General features: G+C 37.5%; 1 protein-coding gene across 9 annotated transcripts in view; it reads left to right on the plus strand.

The window, feature by feature from the left end:
• PTPN13 (protein tyrosine phosphatase non-receptor type 13) overlaps positions 1-21,737 on the plus strand; it is a 225,857-nt gene that overhangs the window by 55,096 nt on the left and 149,024 nt on the right. The window lies entirely within an intron of this gene.

Genomic DNA, 21,737 nt, shown 5'->3' on the forward strand with positions numbered 1-21,737 from the left:
TTTCTTTTATCTCTCAGGACTGAAAAAGCTCAGATCTTCTCTGCTTTCACTGGAACATCTTATGTATGCTAAGCACTGAAAATATCATAGTGTTTAAAACTGAAAATCTTGCCTATCTCTCTAGAACTTACAATCCAGTGTGGAAAATACCTGTTAATAAAATACTTATATAAACAAATGTAAAAAATGCAATCATGACGAGGACTACCAGGGAGGGAAATTAGTTGACTATCAGAGCCCATAGTAGGAGGTTTTGACCTGGTGAAGAGGAAGCAAAAGAAGACTTCCCTGTATAAATCACCCCTGAGATTAGACCTGAAAAAAGAAAAGATAACCATGTAAGAGGGAGGAAAAAACATTCCTGGCAGAAAGAATTATATGTGCATCCCCAGAATAATGAAAATTGAAGAACTAGTGTGGTGCTGCCTGATGAGGTGGTTACCTGGTGCAAATGGTTGTGTGACATTTTGAAACTAGAAAATTTACAGAGTGAGTCACCCTTTATTTGTTCAAAACCATTTGACATTGTGCCGAAAAGCTCCACACAAAGATGGTGCTTGCCATTCACACCTTATGTCCAACTCTAATTTAGAATAGTAAAGAAACCAAACTTCATCTAAAGAAAGAATTCAACTTTATAATTGATTTTAATTAATCTGAAGTCGAATGGTTCTATGAAGACCTGCAAGACCTTCTAGAATTAACACCAAAAAATAGATGTTCTTTTCATTACATGGGACTGGAATGCAAAAGTAGGAAGTCAAGAGATACCTGGAGTAACAGGCAACTTTAGCCTTGGAGTATAAAATGAAGTGGGGCAAAGGCTAACAGGATTTTTCCAGGAGAATGCACTGGTCATAGCAAACACCCTCTTCCAACAACACAAGTGATGACTCTACACATGGACACCACCAGATGGTCAACACCGAAATCAGATTGATTATGTTCTTTGCAGCTTAAGAGGGAAAAACTATACTGTCAGCAGAAACAAGCTTGGGAGCTGACTGTGGCTCAGATCATGAACTCCTTATTGCAAAATTTAGACTTAAATTGAAGGAAACAGGGAAAACCACTAAGCCATTCAGGTATGACCTAAATGAAATCCCTTACATTATACAGTGGAAGTGACAAATAAATTCAAGGGATTAGATCTGATAGAGTGCCTGAAGAACTATGGATGGAGGTTCATAACACTGTACAGGAGATGGTGATCAAAACCATCCCCAAGAAAAGGAAATGCAGAAAAGCAAAATGGTTGTCTGAGCAAGCCTTACAAATAGCTGAGAAAAAAAGAGAAGCAAGAGGTAAAGGAAAAAAGTAAAGATTTACCCATCCGAGTGCAGAGTTCCAAAGGATAGCAAGGAGAGATAAGAAAGCCTTCCTAAGTGACCAGTGCAAAGAAATAGAGGAAAGCAATAGAATGGGAAAGACTAGAGATCTCTTCAAGAAAATTAGAGATACCAAGGGAACATTTCATGCAAAGATGGGAACAATAAAGGACAGAAATGGTATGGACCTAACAGAAGCAGAAGATATTAAGAAGAGCTGGCAAGAATACACAGAACTATATGAAAAAGATCTCAATGAGCCAGATAACCAATATGGTGTGATCACTCACCTGGAACCAGACATCCTGGAATGCAAATTCAAGTGGGCCTTAGGAAGCATCACTGTGAGCAAAGCTAGTGGAGGTGATGGAATTCCAAATCCTAAAAGATAATGCTGTGAAAGTGCTGCACTCAATATGCCAGCAAATTTGGGAAATGCAGCAGTGGCCACAGGACTGGAAAAAGCTTTCATTCCAATCCCAAAGAAAGGCAATGCCAAAGAATGTTCAGACTACTGCATAATTGCACTCGTCTCACAGGCTAGCAAAGTAATGCTAAAAATTCTCCAAGCTAGGCTTCAGCAGTGCATGAACCGAGAACTTCCAGATGTTCAAGCCAGATTTAGAAAAGGCAAAGGAACCAGAGATCAAGTTGCCAAAATCCGTTGGATCATAGAAAAAGCAAGGGCATTCCAAAAAACATCTATTTCTGCTTCATTGACTGTGCCATACCCTTTTTTTGTGGACCACAACAAACTGTGGAAAATTCTTAAAGAGATGGAAATACCAGACCACCTTACCTGCCTCCTGAGAAATCTGTATGCAGGTGAAGAAGCAACAGTTAGAATTGGACATGGAACAACAAAATGGCTGCAGATTGAGAAAGAAGTATATCAAGGCTGTATGTTGTCACCTTGCTTATTTAACTTACATGCAGAGTACATCATGTGAAATGCCAGGCTGGATGAAGCACAAGCTGGAATCAAGATTGCCAGGAGAAATATCAATAATCTCAGATATCCAGATAACACCACCCTTATGGCAGAAAGTGAAGAGGAACTAAAGAGCCTGTTCATGAAAGTGAATGAGGAGAGTGAAAAAGCTGGCTTAAAACTCAACATTCAGAAAGCAAAGATCATGGTATCTGGTCCCTTCACTTCATGGTAAATATATGGGGAAACAATGAAAACAACAACAGACTTTTTTTTCTTGGGCTCTAAAATCACTGCAGATGATGACTGCAGCCATGAAATTAAAAGATACTTGCTCCTTGAAAGAAAAGCTATGACCAACCTAGACAGCATATTAAAAAGCAGAGACATTACTTTGCCAACAAAGGTGTATATAGTCAAAGCTATGGTTTTTCCAGTAGTCATGTATGGATGTTAACGTTGGGCCATAAAGAAGGTTGAGCGCCGAAGAATTGCTGCTTTTGAAATGTGGTGTTGGGGAAGACTCTTGAGAGTCCCTTGGACTGCAAGGAGATCCAACAAGTCAATGGTAAAGGAAATCAGTGCTGAGTATTCATTGGAGGGACTGATACTGAAGCTGACGCTCCAATACTTTGGCCACCTGATGCGAAGAGCTGACTCACTGGAAAAGACCCTAATGCTGGGAAAAATTCAGGGCAGAATAAGAGGGTGATAGAGAATGAGATGGTTGGATGGCATACTAACTCAACGGACATGAGTAGGAGCAAGCTCCAGAGGATAGTGTAGGACAGGGAAGCTTGGCATCCTGCAGTCCGTGGGGTAGCAAAGAGTCAGACACAACTGAGGGACTGAATAACAACAACAATTAATTAAGCACAATAATCATAACAGAAATAGGGGAGCATTTGAGGATAGTCAAAGTTCTCGAAGTGGATCCCTGGATGGGTAACACCCATGTCACCTGAAGCCTTGTTAGATATGCAGATACTTAGGCTCACCCTAGACCCACTGAGAAGGAAATGGCAACCCACTCCAGTATTCTTGCCTGGAAAACTCCATGGACTGAGGAGACTGGTAGGCTACAGTCCATGGGGTCACAGGATTGGAAACGGCTGAGCTACTTCACTTTCACTTTTAGACCCACTGAACAGGAAATCCTCTGTGTGGAGCCCAGCCTTTTGTGTTTCCGCAAATCTTTAGGGATGTTCTGATGCATGTTAAAGTTTGAGAGCCATTATACAGTTGAATTGCTGAAGACCAGGAGCCATGGGAACCTTTTGAAAGGTCTAGAGGTTAGGTGGCTGCTGACTAAGTAAGGAAAGTCAGGAGCACAGGGAAAGAGTGAGGGTAGATGATGATACTTTGTTTTGCTGCTGTCGTTTTCCAATCCAGAAACAGAAACTTAAAACAAGGTTAGGACCCATCCCATTTTTCTAGCCTCTGGAGTAGGAAATGGCAACTCACTCCAGTATTCTTGCCTGGAAAATTCAATGGGTAGACAGAGGAGCTTGGCAGGTTACAGTCCATGGGGTTTCAAAGAGTCAGACACAGCTGAGCGACTAAGCACAGAAGCACGATTCTTTTATAACCTAGATATTTGACAATCTTTGATTAGAGTTAGGATTCATTTAAAGGATATTTATTCCTTTTATCTAACATGACTTACTTAGAACCTAGTTATTTTCAGTGGACCTTGTTTGCTTCATTGTAATTTTTCAGAGAATTTTCAGAAAAGTATTGGCCCTCTGGAGTACAGAGCAGGTAGCCGTGCTGCAGAGGTGTTGTTGAAGGAAAGATATGTTGGTGGCATTACTCAGCTAATTACCAACAGTCCATTAATGTTGAAAAATCATCTCCTACTTGTGAGGTATTGTTTGGAAGATTCCAATAAATAGAAGGTGTGGCTTGCCCTTAAGGGATACGCACCAAATAGCCAGGTGCATGTGGAAAGTTTACTACTTCAAAACAGTGTGCCAGATATGTGATAGAGACAGGAAGTACTAGGGATGTTCAGAGGAGGGAGAAATAATGCCTTTTTTCATTATGCTAATGGGGAGATCACTGCCCTGCCCATGACTCATAGACTATAAAGCATCTCGCACACTGTGAGTACCTAAGGGTTTCCTTCTTTCAAATTTTGCAACATTAATAGAGATTGAAACTTCCCCAGTGGCTCAGACAGTAAAGAATCTGCCTGCGCTGCAGGAGATCTGGGTTCGATCCCTGGTCGGGAAGATCCTCTGGAGGAGGGAATGGCTACCCGCTCCAGTATCCTTGCCTGGAGAACTCCATGGACAGAGGAGCCTGGTGGGCTACTGTCCTTAGGTTACAAAGAGTCAGACACAACTGAGTGACTAACGCTTGCACTTTCAATAGAGATCAAACATCTGAATATTAAGTCCTTGTCATTGAGATGCAGTTATTGCATAACATATTGGCCCATTGCAATAAAGAGATTTATTGGATGCGTTCATAAAATTAATTGTGAGGCAGCTATATCTTAAACACTGCCCAGTGGGATCTGGTTATCATAAAGCCTTCCGTTGAACTCACAGAATAACATCAGTGATACAGAGAAATTGAATTTGTGTTCTTTGACAGTCTGGAGATTAACAAGTCTTATGATTGCTAGTTGGAATTTGCTATTTATTTGGAGGAAACTCATGCTTATTTGATTTAGTTTAACTGAAATCTAAGGGTTTCCTAAATGGCTCTGTAGTTAAGAATCCACTTGCAATATAGGAGACGTGGGTTCAATCCCTGGATTGGAAAGATCTCCTGGAGTTGGAAATGGCAACCCACTCCAGCATTCTTGCCTGGAAAATCCCATGAACAGAGGAGCCTGACAGGCTACAGTCCATGGGGTCTCAAAGAGTTGGACACGGCTGAGCGACTGAGCACAGCACATCTGAAATCTCTGGTTTTTCATTCCTTTTATTTGATAGCACACTCTTTTTTTTTTTTCTTTTTAGTAGTGTCTTTTTGCCACAAGTTCTTCTCCTAACTGTTTTAACAAACTGAAATAAAAATAACTATTTTCTTTGCTTATTTTGTGGATGAATGGTGTTTGTCTTGGTAGACACATTTATGAATAATACTGGGAACATTATGGGGAACAAAGCGGGTAAAATACAGTGAAGTCCAAGAAATTTGTTTTTTTATAATGTGTTTTCCCCTCTAGATTTTCTTTGTCCTTTTGTGTCTGTTATATAATCTCTCAGTTCTTATGGATTTTTTTTTTCCTTTATTTTCTTGAACTTGTATGTTGCTACTGTGTCTTTTTCAGTGCAAATTGACATTCCTATTAGTATAAATAAAGGCTGAAAATAAGCATTTCTACTGGGGGATTATTGAACAGAAGGTCAAGAAAATTATTTCTTCATGTTTTTAAGACTCCTAGTAATTTGAGTCCTTTTGAAAAACAAAATTGTTATGGTAAATATTTATAGAATAATGATATCTAAGCATGACCTCCAAGCATCTTGATGATGGTGATGATGATAAGTGGTTCTTTTGTTGTAAGTTCCTTAGTGTGACTGTCTTGTGAATATTAAAACAAGATCAGTGTGATGACTTTTTAGAGTTTTTTGAGATTTTTGTCACAGCCTTGCCACATGGTCTATTTTTGTAATATCCTGTAGGATATTTGTGGGAATTTGAAAAGAATGTGTTTTTTCTATTTATAAGGTATAACTTAAGCTTGTTAGATGTTTGCGCTTTAAAATTTTTTTCTATATCCTTATTGCATGGCATTCTTGCTCTGTCAAATTCTTAGGGAAAGTTTAAACTTTTCACTATAAGGATGTTTTTGTCTGTCTTCTTCATGTTTTTGTGCTATTTTGTGATACATATAATGGCTAATGACTAATTTAAATGGGCTGGATCTTTTTTCACTGTAAAATAAGCTTCCCCCCTCCCATTTTTACTACTCATCGCCTAAAATCCTGTTCCTCTGCTCTTAATATTGTCACCTGTGTTTCCTTGCTATTTACCTAGTATGTTTTTTAATCCTTCCTTAATTTTCAAATAATTTGTATTGTAACTTAGATATCATTTGTAAATAATAAGATAGCTGAATTTTACCTTAAATGTGGCCATTGAAATAAAAGTTCTGGAGGAATTTCATAATCAGAGGTCCACTTGTATCATGACTTCTAATTATATATATATATTTCTCAGTTCATCTTATTAGCTGATTGGGAAAGCTTATATCTGAAAATGTATACATACTTAAGATTTTAGCTTTTACATCATGGATGAACTCATGCAGGGGCTCATGATAATTAAGTTCTGGATAATTTTTTTTTTAAATGCTGTTTTCACATGAATTCTGGATAATCTTTAGAAATGAAATTATTGCTGTGTTGAAAGTTTTAGCTTGCAGTTACAAATTCTGATAAAGGTGACTTCATCCTTTTTTCTTTTATGAATCATCCATTCAATGTCATATCTAAGAAATGTTTGTCCAACTCAGAGTCACAGTTACTGTCTCTATGCTTTCTTTGGGCTTCCCTGGTGGCTCAGTGGTAAATAACTCACCTGCCAATGCAGGAGGCTCGGGTTTGATCCCTGGGTCAGGAAGATCCCTTGAGGAAGGAAATGGCAACCCCCTCCAGGTATAGCCTGGGAAATCCCATGGACAGAGGAGCCTGGAGGGCTGCCGTCCATGGGGTCGCAATAGAGTCAGACACAACTTAGCAATTAAACAACAACATGCTTTCTTCTAGAACTTGAATACTTCTAAGAATCAAAATTTTTTTCTGCATCTACTGAAACATATGGCTTTGATTCTTTAGTGTGTAATAAAAAAATAAAAGCAAAAATAAGCAAAAGGGACCTAATCAAATACTCATAAGCTTTTGCAAAACAAGGAAAGTAATAAATAAAAGTAAAAAGGCAACCTTTGGACTGAGAGAAAGTATTTGCAAATGATGTGACTGACAAGAGCTTAATTTCCAGAATATACAAACAGCTTATACAACCTAATTAAAAAATGGCCAACCTAAATAGACATTTCTCCAAAAAAGACATTCAGTTCAATTCCATTTAGTTGCCTCCTGAACATACCGTATGATATCACTTATATATGGAACCTAAAATATGGCACAGAGTTGTCTATGAAACAGAAACAGATCCACAGACATAGAGAACAGACTTGTTGTTGCCAAAGAGGAGGAGGGTGGTGGAGGGGTTAGATGGGGAGTTTGGGACTAGCAGATGCAAACTGTTGTATATAGAATGGATACACAACAAGGTCTTACTGTGTAGCACAGGGAACTATATTCAATATCTTGTAATAAACCATAATGGAAAAGAATGTATACATATATATTTAAAATAATGAATCACTTTGTTATACCCCCAAAACTAACATACCATTGTAAATCAACTATATTTCAGTAAAAAATAGATAAAATAAAAATACTCTAAATTTGAAATTTAATCCCTCAGTTGTGTTAGCCACATTTAAGTTCCTAAAAGCCATTTATAGCTGGGCGTGCATGCTCAGTTGCTCACTCATGTCTGACTCTTTGCAACCCTATGGACTGTAGCCCACCAGCTTTCTCTGTCTATGGGATTTTTCCAGCAAGAATGATGAAATTGTTTCCTCCTCTAGGGGATATTCCTGACCCAGAGTTCAAATCCACCTCTCCTGCATAGTGGGTGGATTCTTTACCACTGAGCCAGCAGGGCTTCCACTGAGCCCCCTGGGAGACCCAGGTTTGATCCCTGTGTTCGGAAGATCCCCTGGAGAAGGCAATGGCAACCCACCCTGGTATTCTTGTGTGGGAAATTCCATGGACAGAGGAACCTGATGGGCTACAGTCCATGGGGTTGCAAAAGAGTTGAAGATGACGTAGTGACTGAACAACAACAGCAGTGATACGTGGCTATCAGTTCACTTCAGTTGCTCGGTCGTGTACTACTCTTTGCGACCCTGTGGCTAGTGGCTACTGAAATATGCAGTTAGAATTTAATGTCCTTCTAAACTGAGGTTCACGAAAAGGGACTTCCCTAGTGGTCCAGTGGTTGAGAGTCGGTTCGGGGAACTCATGTGGCGTGAGTCCACGTGCCACGACTACTGAGCCCTTGTGCCATAGCTAAGACCCAACGCAGCCAAATAAATAAAAAAAATTTTTAAACAGAAAAATGTCTCTCTTTTTTATCCACATTTTCAGACAAAAACTCAAGTGTATTTACCATCAACAAACCCTCACTGAGCAAATTGCTAAAAGGTGTATTTCAGGATGTAAGAAATTTAATTCAGAAGGAAAAAGAAAGCTTCAAGAAGGAATGAAAGCAAATTAGTCAACTTGATAATAAATCTAAATAAACATTGGCTATATGAAACATCTATAATGATGTCAAATTTAACACTATAAATAAAATAGTAAGACTTAGACTTGGATAGATGGTAGGAGTAAAACAAGTTACAGGTTTGATTCTATTTATGAGAATGATTGGTTTCTTGACCTTAAAGTTTGTAATGGTAACCACAAAACAAAAATAGAGAAAATGTGGAACTTCCAATCTGGTGGAATCAAAGGAGAGTAAGTAACTCAATGCATGAAAAGGGAGACAAAGTACTGAGCTTCAAATTGGCTTACTGGTTGGTTTGTTTCTTTAAGCCTTTATAAGAAATATGGAAAGTTTTGTGGATTAAAAGCTTTTGAGTAAATCTTTATACAGTCTCTGCAGCTTTTAAAAGACCAAAGCCTAACTTGTCTGTCTATATTAACATTCCTAATTATTTACAATCATAATTTTCTTGATTAACAAGGTTTACTAGTTGTCTTTGACATGCTATGTCTTGTCCTGCCTTCATAAAGCCAGAGTGAACAGGTTCTTCAAGTTAAATGTGTTTGAACCAGGTACAATTACCCCATATGTTCCCTGGAAACAAACTATAAAACCTGAAATTAATTTAGTGCCTAGCATTCTTAAAATGAATAATGTGGGTTAACAAGTGTATAAGGCCCTCATAGTAAACCATCCCTCCTCCACAACTATTGTCAATACACTATGTTTTGATTTGAAATTCTTTTGGCTCTAGATGTGAAAAACAGGCCATTTTATAAACTTAAAGAATCATATATTTAGAGATGAAATCAGCTACAGGCCATGCTCTCTAGCCCCTTCTTTGCTGACAAATATATATTTACTATATATACATTTTTTTAATTTAATACAAGAATTTTTTCAGTCAGGTATATTTGGCAGCATTATTCTTAATTGTACTGTCTAATGAATTTTATAAATGTGCATAGTTGTATAACCACAACCTCAGATTGTTTCTAGCACCCCAAAAGGTTTCTGTCCCGCCTCCTCTTAATCAATTCTTGGTTACCAAAAGCAATCATGATTATGACATAAATAAGTTGTTAAAAATGTAATTTTAAGCATTCTATAAATAGAATCATGCAGTGTGGACTCTTTTGTGTCTGACTTCTTTCACTCAACATTTTGACAGATTTTTCCACATTATGTACTAAGCTTTTTAAGGAAAACATTTTATAATACTCACATTTCTTTTCTCAAATATAGAAATTAGGGGGCTTTATGCTTGTATCATTTAGTGACAAGTAAAGATTTTTTTGTGTTGGGGTGATGTGTACCAGTCATGATTAACATTTTTATAAGAAATTCTAATATTTCTTTTTGAAAAATAGATGTTTACCATTTAAATAAGCCTCCTCCCTCCTTTTCCCTTCGAGAAGGAAAATTTCTTTCAAATAGGAGGGTGATCATCTAAAGAGCCACAGAGAATAGCATAGTGAGCATAAAATATTTTTTATAAGTAGCTACAGATCATGCTTATATGGAATCATGTCACCATAAAGCCAGTCCCTCTCTGGAACACTATATATTTCCTTCTGCTGCAGACTGAAAATATACAGTAATCTTCATTGACCTTTTCATCTAGTTCAAAAACAAAAAAATGACAGTCACCCTTGGAATTATTGGTTTTTCAGTCTTGGTATAAATTCCAGGTTCTTGAAACCTAAAGAGAAGTTGCTGAGTTCATCTTTTTTAAATTTTGTGTTCTTTTTTTCTCCCGGCTTTATGCAAATAGCAAGGGTGGAGGATCTTTAACCTGAAACTTGGTATTGGCTGGAAACCCCAAAACATCTTCTGGGTAAAGGGCCTTTACTATATAACTTACATCTGTTTGCTGATTTCTTCAGTTATAGTTTATTTTGTCTGGCAAAACACAGTGCCACAGTTGTGTGATCGACAAAGGCTGTCGTGAAGTTTTTAGGTGGCAGCACAAACACCAGTGCTTTAAGCAGCTTAGCACTTAGTTCCAAGATTGCGTAGACAAAATTGTTAAACTCACAATAAAAGTCAAGTTTTTTAATAAATTTTCCCATTCAGGATTAACATTTTTACAACTGTTGAATGGAATATTCAAATAAGATATGACTTGTGCATTTTAAGAAAGAAACCACCTTCAAGCAAATGTGTTTCTTGGAAGTCTACAGCCTAAAATAACATAGACATAAGAAACAGTTTTGCTCTCAAAGTTTAAACTCTCCTTGGGGAAATAAAAATTGGTATTAATCCCAGGATCTTTTCCATGTACTGGTTGTGTGCTTAATACCACATTGACATTTCAGACAGGATAGAAGAGATCAAAGTGGCTCACCCCAAGGCTTGAACAGATACAACGTAGATATTCATTGGCTGTAAGCAAGTATCAGAAAACAAGCAAAGTGCATCGGAAGTTCATTTGTAGTTTGCTTTCCTTTGGGAACAAGATAGAAAAAAGTCAAAGATAATTTTATTAGCTGCATAAGGCAATTTATTTCTAAGTTCTCAGTCAATGACATCCTCAGTTCTGTGCCATTTATTCAGCTTCCTCCGAATAAATAGAGAAGAGCTATTTAAGTCTCACTTCTAGTCTAAAATTATTTCTGATAGTCATTCTGCCTTTCTAAATCAAAGTGACTTTATTATAATTTGATAAAAATAGTTACTTGTAAAACTTTCTGGCTTACCATATCTCTTATTAAATGCCTCATTTGTGGCTTTATAAGTTAAAAAGAAATTTGAGCATTAAGGAAGGATATAAAGTCATACATATTCTATCTCATGATATCCTTAGTAATAATTAATTGACATAGAAATGGAGCCATGTGCAAGGTCAAGTTGCAACTTACTTGAGCTATGATACCATTTTGTTGACTCTAATAAGGGCATTGGTTCTTATTTGTCTGTTGGGTAGATTGATGTGCCCATCTGAATTCCCAGGAAGCTTTTGGAAAGTACTGTGTAGAATCCTGTGCCCAGTCTCCAGAATTCACACAAAAATCCTGTGTATTAGGAGAGAGAAGGCCTCTGTGCTTTCTCAGTTACCCCAAAGCCGTCAAAATCAGAGACTTTGTGAATATTTGTCAAAAAAAGCTGACACTTCCTTTCCTCACACTTGAAAATGTAACTGCAAGTAATAAAGATTGGAGAATACAAAGAAGATGCAGAGTTAGAGTTCTTGATGTTCAAAAGTTGAAAGAAAACTTTTCTTTATAATTGTCAAAATAATATTTATTTTTGTGATCTGCAAAATGTAAATTGTTAAGTTGTTGTCCGAGAGCAGGGCAGAAGGATGTTTTTAAGACTAGTGATCTAGAGTTAGCATTGTAAACAAATTCATATTAAGTATTGCAGTTACCTTATCATAATGTTATACTTGATTTTTTTGGAAATTCATATTTCCTATTCTTAGGTCTCATATTCTAGAAGAAGTGTGTGAAACAGAGTTGCAAAAGCATTATGTTCAGTATTTGGCATATAATTTTGAGGTGTGCAGTTTTTATTAATGAGGATAAAAAAGATTGGTGAGAAAGGTGAATGCTGAAGAAAAATGAGAGGGAAAAGTTAGTATGTTAAAGAAACAATGTGGGCAGTTTCTTCAGAATATGATAAGAATGCAGTAGAAAAATGTTTCTGCAGCTGTTTCCTTAACGCTGATCAGGTGGCCAAGGAGATTTGCTGAAAAGGAGGACAAATCCTTTGATACTTGCTGCCTTCTATTCATATTGTTCATTTAAGCCCTATTACTTTTAATAGTCATAAGCAATTTAGTTTTACTAATATAGATTATATGTATATCTTATATATATGCGTATGTGTTATTGTTGTTCATTCATAAGTTGTGTCCAACTCTTTGTGACCCCATGGACTGCAGCACACCAGCCTCCTCAGTCTTCCACTATCTCCAGGAATTTGTTCAAATCCATGTCCATAGAGTCAGTAATGCCATCCAACCATCTCATCTTCTGCCTCTCCTTCTCCTTTTGCCCTCAGTCTTTCCCAGCATCAAGGTCTTTTCCAATGAGTCAACTCCACATCAGGTGGCCAAAGTAATCACAAAAGTGATTTTATATATACATATATATAAATCTTTTTTTTTTAATTGGAATATAGTTAATTTAGTGTTATGTTGGTTTTTGGTGTACAGCAGAGTATTTTGGTTACACATATACATATATTCATTATCTTTTTAAGATTCTTTCCTCATAGAGGTATCTCAGAATATTGAATAGAGCTCAGTATTCTGGCCTGGAGAATTGCATGGACTGTTATAGTCCATGGGGTCACAAAGAGTCAGATACAACTGAGCAACTTTCACTTTCACTTTTCCTGTGCTATAGAGTAGATTCTTGTACTATCTGTCTTTTATAGTAGTATGTTTGTGTGTTCATCCCAGGCTTCTGATTTATCCCTCTCCCACCCATGTGTCCCCTTTGGTGACCGTAAGTTTATTTTTGATATCTCTGTTTCTGTTTCTTCTTTAAACAAATTAGATTCCACATATGAATGATATCATATGAGATATTGTCCTTCTCTTTCTGACTTACTTCACTTAGTGTGGCAATCTCTGGGTTCATTCTTAACTGCTGCAAATGGCATTATTTCATTCTTTTTTATGGCCAAGTAATATTCCATTGTATATATGTACTACATCTTCTTTATCCATTTCTCTGTTGATGGACATTTAGATTGCTTCCATGCCCTGGCTATTGTAAATAGTGCTGCAGTGAGCATCAGGGTATATACATCCTTTCAAATTACAGTTTTCTCTGAATATATGCCCAGAAATGAAATTGCTGGGTCATATGGTGAAACTCCAATACTTTGGCCACCAGATGCAAAGAGCTGATTCATTGAAAAGACCCTGATGGTGGGAAAGATTGAAGGTAGGAGGAGAAGGGGACGACAGAGGATGAGATGGTTGAATGGCATCACCAACTCAATGGACATGAGTTTGAGTAAACTCCGGGAGTTGGTGATGGACAGGGAGGCCTGGAGTGCTGCAGTCCATGGGGTCGCAAAGAGTCAGACATGACTGAGCAACCGAACTGAACTGATAGTAACTGTATTTTTAGTTTTTAAAGGAACTTCCGTATTGTTCTCCACAGTGGCTCTGCCAATTTACATTCCTTCCAACATTGTAGGAGGGATCCATTTTATCTACATCCTCTCCAGCATTGATTGTTTGTAGGTTTTTTTATGATGACCATTCTGACTGGTGTGAGGTGATAACCTCATTGCAGTTTTGATTTTCATTTCTGTAATAACTAGTGATGTTAAGCATCTTTTCATGTACTTTGTTGGCCATCTGAATGTTGTCTTTGGAGAAATGTCTGTTTAGGCCTTCCACGCATTTTTTGATTGGTTGCTTGTTTTTTTTTTGACCTAGAACTGCATGGGCTGTTTGTATATTTTGGAAATTAATCGCTTGTCTGTTGCTTCGTTTGCAAATATTTTCTCCCATTCTGAGGGTTGCCTGTCTTTTTGTTTTGTTTATGGTTTCATTTGATGTGCAGAATCTTTTAAGTTTAATTAGATCCCATTTGCTTATTTTTGTTTTTTTTTTTTTCCCATCACTTTAGGAAGTGGCTCAAAAAAGATATTGCTGCAATTTATGTCAAAGAGTGTTCTGCCTGTTTTCCTCTTACAGTTTTACAGTATCCAGCCTTACATTTAGGTCTTTGATCCATTTTAAGTTTATTTTTGTGTGCGTGGTGTTATAGAGTGTTCTGATTTCATTCTTTTTCATGTAATTACCCACTTATTGAATAGACTGTTTTTTCTCTATTGTGTACTTTTGCCTCCTTTGTTATAGGCTAATTGACCATAGATGCATGAGTTTATTTCTGGGCTTTCTATTCTGTTTCATTGATCTGCACTTTTGTTTATGTGCCAGTACCATAATGTTTGGATTGCTGTAGCTTTGTCATATAGTCTTAAGTCAGGGAGTCTGATTCCGCCAGCTCTGTTTTTGTTTCTCAGGGCTGCTTTGGCTCTTTGGGATCTTATATATTTCCATATAAATTTTAGAATTTTTTGTTCTCATTATGTGAATTTTTTGTTCTCATTGTGTCATTGGTCATTTGATAGGGATTACATTGAATCTGTAGATTGCCTTGGATACTATAACCATTTTGACAATATTGATTCTTCCAATCCAAGAACAAGGTATATTCTTCCATCTGTGTTGTCTCCAATTTCTTTTATCAGCACCTTATAGTTTTTAGAGTAGAAGTCTTTTGTCTCTTTAGGGAGGTTTATTCCTAGGTATTTTATTCTTTTTGATGCAGTGGTAAATGGGATTATGTCTTTAATTTCTTTTTCTTATCTTCTGATGTTAGTATATAAGAATATGAGAGATTTGTGTGTATTTTGTATCCTGAAATGTTGTTGAATTCATTGATGAGCTCTGATAGTTTCCTGGAACTATGTTTAGGTTTTTCTATGTATAATATCATGTCATCTGCAAACAATAACAGTTTTACTTCTTTTCCAATTTGGATTCCTTTTATTTCTTTTTCTTGTTTGATTGCAGTGGCTAGGACTTCCAAAACTATATCGAATAAAAGTGATGATAATGGACATCCTTGCTGTGTTCCTAATCTTAAAGGAGGATTTCTCAACAGCTTTTCACTGTTGAGAATGATGTTAGCTGTGGGTTTGTCATATGTGGCCTTTATTATGTGAGGTTCATCCATGCAAAGTCACTTCAGTTGTGTCCAACTCTTTGTGATCCTATGGACCATAGCCTGCCAGGCTCCTGTGTCCATGGGATTCTCCAGGCAAGAATACTGGAGTGGGTTGCCATTTACTTCTCCAATTATGTTGAGGTATGTTTCCTCTTCCCTGGTGGCTCAGACGGTAAAGCGTCTGTCTACAATGCGGGAGACCCAGGTTCGATACCTGGGTCGGGAGGATCCCCTGGAGAAGGAAATGGCAGCCCATTCCAGTACTATTGCCTGGAAAATCACATGGCCAGAGGAGCCTGGTAGGCTACAGTCCATGGGGTCGCAAAGAATCGGACGCAACTGAACAACTCCACTCCACTTAAGTTTCCTCTATTCCCACTTTCTGGAGAGATTTTATCTTAAATGGGTATTGAATTTTGTTAAAAACTTTCTGTATCTGTTGAGATGATCATATGGTTTTTTATTCTTCAGTTTGTTAATGTATTCCACTGATTGATTCACAGATATTGAAGAATCTTTGCATACCTGGAGTTAATTGTATTTGATCATGGTGTACAATTTTTTTAACATGTTGTTGGATTTGGTTTGCTAGTATTTTGTTGAATATTTTTGCATCTGTGTTCATCAGTGATACTGGCCTGTAGTTTTCTTTTTTGGTGGTATCTTTTTCTGATTTAGGTAACAGGGTGACAGTGGGCTCATAGAATGAGCTTGGGAGTCTTCCTCTGCAATTTTTGGAAGAGTTTCAGAAGTATAGATGTTAACTCTTCTTGAAATGTTTAATAGAATTTGCCTGTGATGTCCTCTTGTCCTGGACTTTTGCTTGTTGGAAGTTTTCTAATTACTGTTTCAATTTCAGTACTTGTTACTGGTCTGTTCATTTTCTGTTTCTTGCTGGTTCAGTCTTTGAAAGTTGTCTCTCTCTAAGAATTTGTCTATTTCTTTTTGGTCCACTTTATTGGACTAGTTGTTTATGATCCTTTGTATTTCTGTGGTATCAGTTGCAAGTTCTTTTTCATACCTAATTTTATTTATTTGAATCCTCTCCCCTGTCCTTTTTTTTGGTTCCAGTGAATCTTAAATGATTTAATCACAAAGCTTTACTATTAGTGAAAGTGAAGTTGCTAAGTCGTGTCCGACTCTTTGCGTCCCCATGGACTGTAGCCTACCAGGCTTCTCCATCTATAGGATTTTCCAGGCAAGAATACTGGAGTGGGTTACCATTTCCTTCTCCAGGAGATCTTCCCGACTCAGGGATTGAACCTGGGTCTCCCACATTGTAGGCAGATGCTTCTGTCTGAGCCACCAGGAAAGTCCTAAAATATAGGGGATTTATTCTAAACTATATATTTTTCTGTTTGTGCATTGTTTCACCAGATCATTGACTTAATACTGTGTGTCTTTTTTTTAATGCACATGTGAGCTGAGTTTATGAGTGAATTCTGTGTGATAGAATGACTTCATCAGATCCTTCCGAGTTTGAAACAGTGGACTCTGCATAGATTTTTGCCAAGTACTGTAATAGAACATGTGTGTGTGTGCTCAGTTGCTCAGTCATGTCTGACTCTGTGACCCCATGGACTGTAGCCTTCCAAGTTCCTCTGTCCATGGAATTTTTCAGGCAAGAATACTGGGACGGGTTGCCATTGGATCTTCCAGAGCCAAGGATCATACCTGCATCTCTTGTGTCCCCTGCGTTGGCAGAGGACTTCTTTACCGCTGAGCAACCGGGGAAGCTCATAATATGTGCTTAAATAGAGCAAAGGATTTTTCAGGTCAAAATGGTTTCATTGTTATTCTGAGTTTTTAGATGATTTCCTGATACTTTCAGTTCTTTTGCCTTATCATGTTTGTTACCCAGTTACGATCATTTCTCTAATTTTGTACTGTAATTGGAGGGCCAAAAAATGAAATGAAGTGGACAATCTAAAGGAAATGAGAAGATCCCTCAGTGCAGGGAAAATATGTAGATATGTCTTAGTTTAAAGGCACATCAGAAAGAAGTGCTAAGATGTTTCTTTGCATATCAGATTTCTGCTTATTTCTAAGTTTGCCTCTAACTGCATAATATTTTGAGTAAGCAGCTTTTTCTGTGGAATGTTGGTGAAAGCCTTTAAATAGAATCGTTTGAGCACTGAAATCGGTTCACGTAAGGTTTACTCTTTCATAACAACAGCATTCTTGAGGACAGTCATCACACAACTAAAACATTAGGGAACACTAAATTACAAGCTTCTGGAATCCTGTTTTTAAATCTTCTTTTGTTAGCATTCTTTGAGGGATTTTGAATACATTTGCCTTAAATTCTTTCTCTTTTAGTTAGACAAGGAGGGTGAATTAGACAGATTTTAGCCAGGACTCTAAGTTTCCTCACACGAAGGTTTGCATAACCCTTTACATTATTAAAAAATATATTTTGTGGTCTGTTTTCTAAAGAACGTGGTGCTTAAATGTTGTGTGTGTGTTTTGGGAATTTGACAACAGTGTAGTTTGTTGTCACAGCTGCTTCAACTTTATTACCAGACATTTAAAAACTGCACTTGAGAGCAGTGATAATATTTGTGTCATTTCTTTGTATGTGTGTTTTTTAACAAGTAAAAATATGACCCACCTTGGTAATTGTGTTTCTCACTGCTCTCTACCATTCCTCTGCTCCAGGTTCTTGCTGTTCCTTGTACAAATTTAATAATTTCCTGACCACATGCTTTTGCCTTGGCTGCCTCTTTTTGGAATCTCCTCCTTAGCCAAGGTCAAATCGTACTCATTTTAAAGGCACATACAAAAAAAAATTAATTCTCTCTTCATTGTTACTGAAGTAATTTCCTCTAAATCCTCTTTTATATTCTTTTCTCCTGTTTAGATACCTTATACTTACAATCTTATTTTTATTTTTTTAATACCTTTTATGTTTCCAATAACCCTATGGACTCTGTCAGCAATGGACATGAATTCGAGCAAACTCCTGAAGATAGTGGAGGACAGAGGAGCCTGGCGTGCTGCAGTCTACGGGATCGCAGTGTCCGACACAACTTAGTGACTAAACAACAACAACTATGAGCAAATGACTTGAAGTTTTGCAAATATTATGTTTAGATATAAAAAGTGAAAGTGAAGTTGCTCAGTCATGTCCGACTCTTTGTGATCCCGTGGACTGTAGCCTACCAGGCTCCTCCATCCACGGGATTCTCCAAGCAAGAATCTGGAGATTCCACTGGATTCCACTGGAGAACCCACTGGAGTGGGTTGGCATTTCTTTCTCCAGGGGATCTTCCCAACCCAGGGATCGAACCTGAGTCTCCTACACTGCAGGCAGACGCTTTACCTTCTGAGCCATTTAGATATATAAACTACTTAAAATAATGGTATACTTTAGATGTTCAGTAAAAACTAACAAAAATCTATTGTTTAAAGCAAAAATTGAAAGATACATTTGTCAGTGTAGTTTTTTTGACCTTCGTTGTACTGATAAGTGAATAAACAAACCTGTTAATTTCAAAGCTATAAGCAATTATAGATAACGTTTACCTGCAGCAGTTTCTGTTGTGTGCCGCCCTGTAAAGAAGAGGGTAGGGTCAGTCTGTTGCCTGGGGCAGGGAGGAAGAGTGTGGTGGAGGTTTAGTCTCTAAGTCATGTCAAACTCTTTCAGTCCTATGGACTGTGACCCGCTAGTCTTCTCTCCACATGAAATTTCCCAGGCAAAAACACTGGAGTGGGTTGCCACACCCTCCAGGCGGTCCTCCTGACCCAGGGATCGAACCCACGTCTCTTGCAGTGCAGGCAATCTCCTACATTGTAGGTAGATTCTTTTACCACTGAGCCACCAGAGGTCTGAGTGGATACCAACACCAAGAATGGCGGGACAAGACAGAGCATTTAGACTTCAGGATGGCACTCCTTCTGTATTAGCTGTGATCCCTAATAATTTATAAATTCAAATGGCAAGAAGTATACCAGAAATCATACTTCTGTCCCCCGATAAGGCTGCTGTCTCCAGATAAGGCTGACAGGAACTAGGCATGAGAGTTGGAATTTCAACTCCCTCTCTTAGGTTCAGGATTGGATGCTGGACCACTTGATAGAATGACTATTAAATAAAAAATTAAAATGGTGAAGTGGAGCTTGACAGCACAGTGAATTGTATGAGATGCACAAAAGAATTGTATGAGATGCACAAAAGAATTGTAAGAGAGAGATTGCGATGCCATACTTGTGTGGATGCCCCAGAAAAGAACAGCAAGCTGGAAGGAAAGACTGAGAATGAGCAGTTGGTCTTAATGTTGGAGTAGCCCAAGGCGCAATCCTTGTTCTTGATTTCTTTTCGATCTTAAAACTAACTTTTTGTTCATCTCATCCAGTTACAGGGTTTTCAATACCATCTCTTAGGGCAGTGACTCCCAAAATATATCTCCAGTTCAGATCTTTCTCCTAGACTTGAGATCCAACTGCCTACTTGACACCTGCATTTGAATATATAACAGATATCTTCAACTTAATAGGTCCCAAAGTAAAGTTGAATTCCTACCACTGTCTCCCAGCCTTGCCGCAGCAACCTATGCTACTCCTGTAGTCTCCTCACTCTCAGTTGATGGCACACTATCCTTCCTGTTACTGAGACCAAAATCTTGGAGTCATTCTGATTCTCCCCTTTCTCACTCCACATCCAGTCTGTCAAGAAATTCTTGTTGTAAGTGTCTCTGAAATACACTCACGTTCTAACAGGTTCTCACTACCACTGTGGTTCCAGGCCATCATCATCTTACACCAGGTATCAGTGCATTGCCTTTGGAATTGTTCTAGTGTTTGTTCCATTTGGGCTTTCCTGGTGGCTTCCCTGGTAAAGTATCAGCTTGCAATGTGGGAGACCCAGGTTCGATCCCTGGATCAGGAAGATCCCCCGGAGAAGGGAATGGCCGTTAGTTGCTAATTTGAAAAGAATTGATCATAGACTATTTTATTATGTCTGTGACACACATGAAATCTCAATTTAATGAATAGCAACGTTTGGTAAAGAAAATATTGTTCTACCTGGTTTGAGTTCTGTGGCTGAATTTTGTGCTATTTGTGCATGAGATAGATACCCAAGAAGAAGCTTTAAAAAGAAAATGTGTAAAGTGGCTGAGAAGCATAACAGCTATGATGATTCATTGAGACTTATTTTGCCATGAGAATTGAGAGTCTTGTTCTTAGCAACCTAATGTGTGGTTGAGTTGGAATATGAAGACCAGTGATCTGTAACTGGGCTTCAGGGCAACACAAGGTACACTGAGTGAATAAAGATGCATTCAAACACTTTTCTCTTCCTTGACACAATTATTAAAGACATGTTTCAAATTCATAAGAATGCAGGAGAGTGTGTAGTTGCCTTTTTAACCTTCAAAGGAGAAATAAAGTTTACTTTTTTATCAACGTAAGTCAAATTCTGATGGTTAGAATCTTGACCACAGGTAGAGGTTTAAAAGTCAAAAAAGATCAATGATTCTCTTCTAATAGAAGTTGATTTTAGGAAAGTATACTTACTGTGTATTTGATAAACTATTGCATAGACTTCTGCCAGTTTCTAATGATTTGAGTTAGATAGCAGTATCGCCCATTCAGATCAGACAATAGTGTCGCTGTTTGTCAGAGCCCTTTTGTGACTTTGCTATAGAGATATCTTGAGTCTGTAACTCAGTTTCATTTAGCAGTTACCTTAAAACCTATATTAATTTCCTTTTGAAATGTGAGGTCAAAATAAAATTCCCTCTAATAAGTGTGTTTTATTGAGCCTAATGTATATAGTTTTACTTTTAGAGGAGGCCTGCTAAAATTAAAATCTAAGGATTTTTAAAAAACTACTCTTAAACTGAATTCTTAGGTGCAAATATAAACAAACATCTAAACAAAACAAAATTAACAACCTCATTGATTCCATTTGGTAGCATGGAAGCTGTCTGAAACTCTACTGAAATGATGAACAAATGGAAACTAGACAGATATACATATTGATGCAAAAAAGAGATTTTCATTTTAGCTGGAAACTTTACTATTTCTAAATCTGATGAATTATCAAGGGAATTATTTTCTGTCCGTTTCAGGGCTCAATACTATAAATCAGGGACTCAACCTGGGATCCATAAATGGGCTCTAAGGAGATCCATGAACACCTTTTGCTTATAGAGTTTTATATTTATGGGCAGTTTCCTTGAAAGGGTTTCTTTATCATAGTTTTCACCAAATCCTCAAAGGAATCCATGATCCCTTCCCCCTACCACCAACATGTAAGGACTATTGATTCTTATTCATATCTCTGTATCACTGTGATGGAGTATTTGAACCAAGTTCAATCTTATGACTAACAATGAACATTCTCTAGTTTCTTAGATCTGCCATCTAGTCTAAGTTTGAAAGACTTAAGCCAGATCCAGATCCATGGTTGTTGATAATGCTAACAGTAGTAGATGAATGAAACCTTGTCTCTTTTTATAGCATGTTGATTTA

This window comes from Bubalus kerabau, chromosome 7 (assembly GCF_029407905.1).
Source record: "Bubalus kerabau isolate K-KA32 ecotype Philippines breed swamp buffalo chromosome 7, PCC_UOA_SB_1v2, whole genome shotgun sequence".
Lineage (NCBI taxonomy): Eukaryota > Metazoa > Chordata > Mammalia > Artiodactyla > Bovidae > Bubalus > Bubalus kerabau.